Consider the following 11,459-nt stretch of genomic DNA (forward strand, 5'->3'; position numbering starts at 1 on the left):
AGGCAAAGAAAGCTAAGGTATGATACGTTTATGAGGAATACATTAGCCTGAGGGGAGGAGAGAGTCTTGCGGTGGTGTATTTTAAAGACTCTTTTACTTTACATGTGCAGTACTATATCTGTTTTTTTTCTTTTTAATACAAATTTCAACCAAAAGAAGCCAGTTTTTTTAAAATGTGACAGTTACTTTGTAAAAAACAAAAAAGAACAAAAAGACTGCAGGATGCTAAGGGTTTTACTTGTTTTAAGAAGCCTTGGCTTTCTGAATGAAGTGGTTCTCTGATGGAAATCCCTGCCATGGAGTGTGACATGAGCATTTCCTCTCTGTTCTCCTATTATCAGCTCAGCCTGTGGTGCACAACCTAATTCCTCTTCATCAAAGCGGTGTGGGCAGCAGTCGGGGAGATGTGACCATCAATTAATCACCCACTACCTCCCTGACCAAGCTCAGTGCCTGCACAGATGTGAGGCCTCTTTGGTTTTAAACACTCTTACTGGGAGATCTGCTGCAGATGTGTGCCTGCCACAAACTGGTTTTGTCAAAAGGCTTCTGTGGACAGTGAAGCTGTCCCCACTATAAGAATCAGGCTGCTCTGAGGGGAAGTCAGTGAGAGAGCACTGACAGATTAAGCTTTAAGCTGAGCCTTAACTACTTCCTTCTTATAGTCCTACTTTTAATTGAAAGGAATGTGTTATATTTTTGGTTTCATTCTTAACAGGCCTTCTCTGAGAGCTAAGACCAGCTAGTGAGCTCATTTACTCAGATTCACTCAATGTTTCCCCAGCCATAAGCTGCTTTCTGAGAAACCCACTGCCTTATCGGAAATCTTCTGATTATTAGCTAAGCCAATTTCCCTACTGATCCTATCCCCAGGCTTCCAGCCGCCCAGTTCCCAATACATAAGACAGATAAATCAGCAGCTTGCTCACCTTACTTTTCATTAAAACATAAGTAAATGCCATTTCCAAGTGCATTTTCATTCAGCCCTACAGTATGTACTTCAATGTACTCCAAATGCACTATATTTTTTCCCACTTTATAATATTCCTTGTAAATTTAAGCATCTCAAAACCACTAGCTTAGAGCACTGCAGAACAGTAGGGTTGCAGAGTTCATAAATGAGTTAGAATCTCCAAATGAGTTTGGTGACCTCTTAAACTCCATGAAATTAATATAAGCAGACATCCTGCATGCTGCAGGCTACTGCAGAGCTGAGGAAGATCACTTAAGCTCTCTGAGTTTCATAAAACTTTTATAAGTTGACTTTCAAGACACACTGTAGCTGCCTGTTGGTGATGGCAGGGAGCAATACTGAAGCAAATAAACCTGCACTACCTCCACTTAACCTCTCAACCAAGTGCAGGGGAAATACCAGCATCAACACATGCACGTTACCCCAGGGCTTTGCACATCAGGCTCATCCCAAAAGCTTTCTGATTAAATTTATAGATGCACGAGGATGCAACCCTTAAACTCCACTCTAGTTTAGGGGTTGGTTACATAACTTATCAATATGTAACTCAAGTTAGAATGTCTTTTTATTGATTTGTGGGATTCTGTCCTAAGACTTAACATACTACTGGTTCTGTGATAAATATATCATAACTCAGTGAGCACATTATTTATGTCTGCAGTGACTTTTTCTACCGAAAGTTCCCCGAAATTCTACAGTATGTTGTATTTCATTGCTCTAGCCCCATGCAGATCATGTTGCAATCAAAGCAGCAGGTATTGTATTGTACCCACGCAGCATTTCGGTAGCACACATAGCCCAGTACAAAATCAGCATCAAGTCGGAATAGAGTACATTGGAAGAAAATAGACATTTAGATTAAAAATGCTCACACTACTCATGTTCAGAAGCTGGCTCAGGTTAAGCTGCTTTTTTTCCTTTTTGAGGAAAATGGGCCAGCAAGATAAATGGGGGCACAGAAATTTATTTAATGAGAATGTAACTGACTTCACCTATAAGTATCTACTCATGCTTAATGAATTTTGCCCCCAACCCCAACAGGAGATTTATAGGAAGAGTCTTGCCAAGTTATAAATTTGTAAGAATAGCAATGTCAGATGTTTCTGTTTATTATGCAATATTAGTGGGAGTGTCAGTGGTTCATGGTGTTGTTCCAGCAGGAAAAGGAACCAGTGAAAGAAGAGAAACTAATTTATCAAATCAATAAAAATCAAAACAAACTTGACATGCTGTTTTAACAGTACAGGGGAAGGTGTCAGGATCAACATTAATGATGAGAATGTCTGCTTTACAAAGGATAAATGTCATACCTACTAATGTAGTACTAAAGTGTACTTACTGTTTCTGTGAACTTTTGATTTCTTGTTTTGAGGAACTGATTAAGGAAAGGCATCTACACCTGTATTTTAATGTAACTATCAGAATGGCATTCTATCAGATGTACATTTAGATGCCATATTTAACAAAAAATGTAAAACAGTGGGGTAGGGTTTGGGTATTGTATTTACAGAAAATCCATCAAAGGAGACAATTTATGGCCCTTTTGTTGTGAAAACCTTTGGGCTTGGGTCATGTTTGGATGTAGTTATTTTCACTTGTAATTTATAAAAAAGTGTCTATGTCTGTTTGTGACTCTGCTATTTGTTTCCAAGTGTAGCCAGTAAAAAAAAAAAAAAAACAAGTTTACAGCTTCGAGGTCAGGCTCAGGTCTCAGTCTTGGCAGTTGGTTGGGTTCAGTCAGGTCAAGTCTTTAAAAGAGTGCTATACTGATTTTGCATTGCAGTCCTATAACACTGTCAAACCCTTGATGTATAGTTTTAAAAATATGTAAAATTGATGCATCAGAACCAGAGAATCTTTTTTAATCCAGAAATTCTTCCGCTTTGTCAAATCCTGGCGCCAACATTAATCACAATGCTCAACTGCCAACTTTTTGTTTTTGATCCACATCCTACTTGAAAAATCACAATGGTTTCGAAGTCAAAATTCCAATAGGGAAACTCCAGTTTCAAAATGCCAATTTCATGTACCCCAAAACTTCACCAAAAAGTAGATGCTCTCATTCAGTGTGGCTGGTTACAAATAGTGTTAAATGAATAAAACTCTCATAACAAAGGCTGTTTACTTAGGCTATATTAGTAAATTCCATTTGAAATTATTGTTGTGTGTAAATTCTGACTGAATTGTTATAAATATGTGATAGGTTCCTTTCTTATCTTTTGTTGATGTACTTGTACTGAATTATCTCTGCTGATATTCATATGCTGCCTGCCATACACATCTATGATAAGAAGACAAGTTTCTTGCTGTTAGCCATGCTGATTGTGGTGAATAGTGGAACGCGTAGGAGTGTTCAACTCGGACATTTCCAGCCTCCAGCCTGTATATGATACAGCATGAGTGTTATTCTAGTAGCAGCTAGCATCAAGCTGCTAGCTGGTCAGTTCACTTCTTTTAAACTCTACACCTTGAAACTGTTTTAGTTTTCAGATGCCACCAGTGCTAACTCAAGTGACATCCAAATACTGATTATTATGTCCAAATGCAGAATTAAAGAATCACTGTCATTTCTGAGGGCCTTGTGAATCCCAAAGTTTTGTTCGGACTTTGCGTGAGGTCCCTCATCATGACACATGGGTAGGTGCAACTCATCAATGGCAAATATAACTGGCTTGCAACAAAAAGTATTACAGTGCCTGGATAAGTCAAAAATACAGAGTCACAAAAATAGCTTATTATTTTACTTATACATGGGTATATGGGCAATGGGTAGACTTACCCTATATCATTGTTTTACCGGGCTCTTTAAACATGAGAGGGGAAAGAAACAGTGCAGTATAATCACCATAAACCTATTCTTTAAGGAACACTGACTGTGTTTCTCTTTTGATTAAATGTTATAGCATTTGTCTAATCTCACGTCTCGGCACTTCATATCTAATACACACTGACGGGTTAACAATCTGTCATCTGCAGAGGAAGCTAGGAAGTGCCTAAATCAGGTGCAATGGCCCATAGGCAAGACTGTCACACTGATGAGCTCCATGTGACTGAATTGTGAAAGTTGTGTCATGCTTTTAATACGCTGTCTCCAACACAGATCTGAGAAAAATAGTGATGATATATAAGCTATGATGTTCATATGTATAATTTGAGGACCACTGCCAAACTCTGATTCATACAGCCTGAACTGTGTTTCAAAAATAGCATAGTGTAAATAAAATTAAAGAGGTAAAATCCACTGTGTCACACAAATGGTCCAATAACTGCAGCACTAATGTACAGTAAGACTTTTTCATTTTTTCCATCTTACACATTAATGTGGCAATATCAGCTATTAAGTACATGGTACTAAACTGGTTTTGTAGTGCAGGTTGCCATAAGTTTTCACCTGCAGGACATTCAGTGTCAGTGTTGCTCACGAGTGTCTCTCTACCGTTCTTACTGTTAATGCAAATGCTGAGTTGTGTTTTAACATAAAAAAGAGTTCAGTCAATTTTAAATATAACAAGCAAAACCGTTTTGAGAGAAGTCTGGTTTTAGTTTTTGAGAACAGGTATAGTAGCTCATGCCCACCATGAGAATAAGTTGGCTAAGCTTATGATTTTAATATTGCAGTAAAATTATTGAAAGCACAGCAGTTGTTATTCATATCTGCATTAGTCATTGGTTCTCTGATATTAAACCGACAGCCCTTTATTAAAAATAAATACACAGCTGGTGCGAGATCAAACAAAAGGCTACACATACTGTAGCTGTATTCTTGCAAAAATTCGGATGCTATAAAATTTTGAATTGAGAAATGTTCATTTTTTCCACATTACATGAATAATTTCCTCCATTAATACTAACTGCCTCCCTAGAATGACCTAATGCAAAATCTTCATACTGTAAGGATAGTATTTCAAGTACCCCCAGTAACATTTTGTGAATGTCCTGAAAAACAAACTCTTAAAAACAGCAGGATTGGACACTGCAATAATGATCCAAAAAAACATCCAAATATATAAAATAACAAGATCCATAACAATTTGCTGTACTGTTGCACAGATACAATTTTGCTTCCTGGACTTGTATTTGAGTGTTTTTGCATAGAGGTGTGTGAATACTATTCGTTCATACAACATCCTTATATAGTCAACTTTTCCATTTCCTTTAGTTCTGTTATTAAATGTGCATTAACTGGTACTTTGGTAATTGCTTTAGCTACTGTAGCATGCTCTTTATTTACTTTTTTCTTTTTACAAGATGAAATAAAATAAAGAAATGTCAACAAACTTGGTAATTCCCTACTGGGTTTCCTAAGCTTTAGTTTTTTAGCTTGCTAGAGCTCCTTGGTAGGGTGGTATAGTGCGCGGCATGATGAAATTATTAGGCATGAGTGAAAAGATGAGGTCAGAACCCAGGTATTGTATGCAATAATCTCAGTTACATGCGCCATCAGTATGAAGGGTGTATGTGTTAGAAGTGTACGCTTGCAAGGGTGTGTGCGCATCTGTATATCTGAGAATGAATGGGCGAGTCGGATGGGGAAAGAGAGGGAGTAAGGCACACAGACTGCTGGATGCTGCAATCTCCCCTGTGGGCTAATAGATTTGAGATGACATGTTCTCTGCTTTCATGCTGAATGTTCACTGAACTTTCTGGCCACAGAGCCTGCCACTAAAGAGGGTTCAAGCAGAGGTTAATATAAACAAACAGCAGAAAATATGGTGCTAAGGATTATTAAATACAGGGATGACTGGCAAAACCCTCATTGCTATTAGCCCCTGGCCTCCACCTAGACCCCTTGCCAAAAAGTAGATGATGCTTTTTTGATGACTCCTTTGTATGGAGTGTCAACTTTGCATGTCAAATATTCTTTATTTTTGGTTGCAAAGTGACACAAACCATGATGAAAACATTAAATAAATATCGATGTAATAGTCAGTTTTTGTAGGTAAATTTTCTAGCAGTTTTGTTTGATATTTTACCAGCGTACCAAGGTCATTCATTTTCCAGAAAACCACTATGACTGGCTTGAATGTATTTTTGACACCCCTTTTTCGGAATATACTCCCCGTTTTTTCTTAATATCCCCGCTTCCCATTCATTGTGTAATATCTCTGTGTATAACCTATGACAGTTCATAATGTTTAAACTGTATGCTGCCCTCCAGTGGTTGTTTTCTTACATTGCTCAAATTGTCAGGCAGCATGGCACAGTGTGATGAGAAGGGTCAGAAACATGACTTGCCTTTTTCTGTCTCTATTAGCAGTCCAATATCACTCGTAAGTCAGTTTCAGTTTTGCAGCACAGCAGTAAAATCTTGTGAATGCCTACGTTCAACAGATATTAAAAGAAAACTAATATACGTACTTAAAAAAATGGGACTATCTTGTAAATAACAAGTTAAGTGAGGTGTTCCTGCTGGGATACTGAAATTTATCACTGCCAGCACTAATGTGCAAATTCTGTGGTGTTAGCGGTGCATTGGTAACTGTGATTGTCATCTAATTAAATTGTGGTTCATCACAAGAAATGCTTTTAATAGCAAGATAAGCTCAGTGAGTCCACTGAAGCATTCCCCAGATCAATATAGATGTTACAGTCTTGAGTACGAATTGTCTTAAGGTTACATAGGCCAGCTGAATTAATTAGCATTGCATTCTAATATCCTCCACTGAAACTTTTTGACCAAGCAGGGTTTGATTGGGTGCTGGATACATCGAGCCTCTGATGTTTTTTATTTGCTGCTGGGTTGCTTCATTAAAGAGATTAATATGGCATGCTTTTTTTTTACACATCAGTGTACATGGATACAGCTTAAAATTAGACATTTTACTCTGTATGTACAGATATGTTAAGGCTTCCCTGCTGTATTTTGGTGTTATTTATGTCTTCCTTTCAATTTGGGGCCAGTTTTCTTTATTCTTTATTGCAACAACTTTATAAATCATGGCCATCAATTGGCTTTGGAAAAAGCTTTTGTGACCCTGCGGGGTGCCTCACTGACAGACTGATGCCTGCCCTGTATGGGCTGTAATACTGTGATTTCAATCAGCAGGCCCTGGGCAAGTAGAACACAATTACTTTTTTCTTGGCTAGAAGAACATGTTTTGGGCCCACACAAAGGTGCTTTATACTAAAGAAAATTCAGTTCTAATTTAATATAATTTTTGGATTACATTTCATTTTTAGTTTACTGTATTATCTTTTAGGAAGTGAACAGAAATGTGGCAGGTATATTGCTAGAACTTTGAGTTGGTTGCATGTAGTTATATTGGCAATGCTTTCACAGTATATGAAATAAATCAAGGACAGAACAAGAGTTTATTAAAACATAAATCAAATGTATTAATTCATGTAAAACAGTGAAAAGAAAAACTGGGGAAGTAGTGGTGTCGGTTCACGCATACTATCACAGCGTCCTGCTGACGACATGTGACTGTGACTGCGACGCCTTGGGTGCCTTGTCAGTAGAGCGACCCAGGGGCTCGACTCAGGGGCTTAGCTCAAGCCACCGAACTGGGAGTCAAATCAGAGGGACTCAGTTGTCACCTCATGCCTGACTGGCCTATGACCCTGAGGGGTAAGACCCATGTCTGGGTCATGTACAGTCCTGTGACACACTTACCAACTGAAGGGAGCATGGCAGTCATGTTCGTACGAAGCAGCATTGTGACCTCTAAATAACAGTTTTACTGTTTGCACTGTTAACTTGTAATCCTGTCAGATCAGGTGAATTTAATGACAGGTTTGACATAAAGGTGCCATTTAAGTAGCCTACATATTTTCTGTAGCACTAAAGATGGAAAATAAAAAAATATTGCTTTGAGTCAAGCTGTTAACAATGTAAGTCACTCTTGGAATTGTTGTTGTTTTTCTATTTTACCTTAAAAATGAAATGTCCAAATGGACAGCTTGCCCAACATTTCTAATAACATTTCTTTCCCCACACTGGCTGAAAATATCCATGTTTTTTTCCAGTATCTCCTTTGGAGAGTCTAAAGAGGAACCCCTTTTCTTTGAAGCAAAGTTGAGTTGTAACTGTTGCAGGTTTTTTTCTGACACTAAAATTTAAAAGTGAAGCAGAATAAAAGAGTTTTTGAGTTCTTTATAGTGATGTCAGTGATGAATCAATAATTGATTAATTGCTGATATTAGTTTAATTTATTAAAAAACATCCTAACCAACCAAACAGAGGATGAGGATGTGCAGTGTGACTGCCAGAAAAGGTACTGCAGCAAACTGGTGCCTCTTACTGTTTAATGAGATGATGTTACATGTGTTTGCTAATTAAAATTGGAGTAAGTGGACATTTAGCATCTGCTAGACAAATTCATTATGCAGTATGGTAGTCTATACACGAATCTGGATAATTTTTACAGTATTATACTAAATATACACACTCTTACATACATCATAAGCAATTCTACAACATGCTGTTAAAACTGATATATGGAATTTCATTTGCATTGTGATCTTAGATTTGACATCTGATCTCTTACTTACGGGTATAATAAAGCACACTGCAGGCTGCAAAGCGATGGAAGGCCACTTTTAGCATATCACCTGCTTCCCCTGTTGTCACCCTCTTCCAACCCTCACGCACGCCATCCCCATCTTTGCCCTCGTAATGGCCTTTACACTTCACTGTCACTCCTCGGCTCGCCTACGACACCGGAATGCAGTGACCTGTCTCTGTAGGTCAAGTTCATACATTCCTCCTGTTTTAACATAATGCAGAGGTGTTTTGTATGAGTATGTCTGGTAGCATTGCTATGACATGAAAAACAGTGAGTTGATGATGTTTTCGTAATTTTATCACTCGGTGATAGATTTAAGTGTTTAGTATTAGTAGAGATACTGTATCTACCAATGGATGCCTAGTGGGGCTCTTTAGCTTAATTTAATAAGACAAAATAAAACTGTGGTCCCTCCTGGTGCGTTGGGGTCTATTAGCTCACCGACATGCTACACAGCATGGCACTTGAATCTGTTACAGTGGCAAACGGCCTCGTTACCCTTGTGCCTTGTTGTGCAGCCTGACCAATTACTTTTGATCTTAAGATGACATGACATTTGTAGGTTTTGCACTCTGCAATGACTGCACATGTTAAAAGATGCATCATGCCTTTTCCCTTGCAAATAATTTATAGCACGCGCCCCCCCCAGGGTTTACTCTTTGAACTTAAAGGTACAAGCTTTAAATATAGTTGTTTCAGCTGTGTTTTTAATAATGTTACATTTGGATATTGTTACAGTATACTGACAAATTTGTATATTCTTAGGAAAGAAAGTCGAAGATATTTTTGATGGTAAAAATTTTAATGGACGCCCATAGATTTTAACTCTGATCTGTGCTATAAAAACACAGAGCAATTCAACAGCATTGCCTTAAATACAGTGTTAAAGCATTTCACTTTTGTAACATCTTACATACACCATTAAAACTACTGGTAGTTGGACTGAATAGAAAACACCACAGGGTAATGCAAATACCTTTTCTGATCTGTCAAGAGCCTGTATGTTTTCATCTTGTTTTATATGGCTAACTGGTAATGGGTTATATGATGTATCACATGTCATGTTTGTGTTATTAGGTATACTGAAAGCCTCAGGTTTAGACATATTTTATGCTTATTCAGCCATTTGAATTGCTGCCTTTCACATCCAAATTTACTGTGATAGATTGGGGAAAATACAAAGACTACAAACTTCTCTGCATATGCAGGTAAAAGATATTCTGCATAAGTAAACTACATTATTATCCTATATTTTATGTAGACTTATTATTACTGAGTTATGGACCAGGAATAATATGGTTAAAGTATCTCCTCCTCAGTAGCTGCTGGCTGCCATGATATCACAGATTACACAGTTAGAAAACCAGGGGAGGGCGAGTTGGTGGGAGGCGGGTTGTAAACCCAGTCCAATTCCCTAATTCCCTTGCTGAATACATGTTACCTCTATGGCAATTTGTCAAACACAACACTGCATGCTTGAGGAATCAAGTGCCCCCTGGTGGTGATGTAATGGACCAGAAAAATAGATTTTGATTGTTCAGATTGGATGTACAACCAGCCAAGGGCACTCAACGTCAATTTGAGCATTAATTTGCACAGGAAGAAATGACTTGTAAAGTCATTTATACAAGCCTAAAACGATGTTATGTTTCTGCAGCGATGTTTTATGTATGCAGAGATTTTAGTATGGAAACTTATTATAGAGACCGAACACAGACATTTGTCAGGCAGTCATACTTATGCATTTTTTTCCCAAATCATTATCACAAAGAATCAGCCCCTCTGCTGCTTTAGATTCAGACAGAAGTCTTAACATGGGTGAGTAACCCATGAGCCTCTCAGGCGCACAAACAAACATGAGAGATATAAACAAGGGGCATGAGGGAAATGTCCCGCCAGATGTTTTTTAGCCTTGGTGTTTCTGTGGGGACGTCACCAACCGAAAGAGAGCCAGAGTAGGACATTTAATCCTATCAGCAGAACTGCATTCCCATAATGAGAAATTAATAACATGAGCATGCTTTCAGGTTAAACTGAGCAGTTAGGACCATTAGCTCATTTTCATTGCTGGCATTAGGTCAGCGGATCAGGGTTTTTTTTTTTTTTGCCCCTCTGTATAATCCAACAAAGTAGGTCAGTGTCTTTTCAGTATTAGTGCTGTGGCTGTGATCCTGTTGTTTCAGCTCCAGGCCATGGAATTAACCCCATAGATGGCTAAACTGGATAGGGCAGAGGTTATTGGAAAGCTAGGTTAGGGGTGGGACTTCAGACAGGTGTAAACTGTGGATAGTACTTTTAAATCTCTAATAGGTCCTGGCACTCAGCTCCTGCTTGTTCTCAGAGCTCGAGCAAGTATATTTATTTCCCTGCAGCTGTTCTACTATGGAACATGTTACTGTACTCACCACAACCAACAAACCAACCCAACCAGCAATATCACTTTGGTGAAATATTAGATGCTATGTTTAGCTCATGAAAAACAGAATAAATCTTAGGGCAAGTCAAGATTTTAAAAATGTAAACAAAAAATAAAAAGGCTTTAGAAAAGGATAAATGGGATATTGCTTTGAAAATCAATGTTCTTGCTGTCCAAACTTTGGACTTTAACATGTATCATCTGCAAATGATCTTGGACACAGAGTTTGCATAAGAAGTGTCTTATAGAAAATAGAAATGACCGACAGTGGTTGTCAGATGGAAGACAGTGGTTTTGGTAGCAATAGCATTTGCACAGATGACTTATGACTTTGGCTACATGGTTTTCAGTGTGTATTAGCCCAGAGATGAATAATCAGTGAGCAAGCAGAATGTCCATTTAAGATTAGTGTCCTTAATAACCGCACCCAAGACCTCACACCCATCCATCCATCTATTTTCCTCAGCTTATCTGGAATCGGGTTGCAAGGGCAGCAGTCTAAGCAAAGATGCCCAGACCTCCCTCTCTCCAGACACTTCCTCCAGCTCCTCCGGGGGAATGC

This window comes from Monopterus albus, unplaced genomic scaffold, assembly GCF_001952655.1.
Source record: "Monopterus albus unplaced genomic scaffold, M_albus_1.0 scaffold5.1, whole genome shotgun sequence".
NCBI classification, from domain to species: Eukaryota; Metazoa; Chordata; class Actinopteri; order Synbranchiformes; family Synbranchidae; genus Monopterus; species Monopterus albus.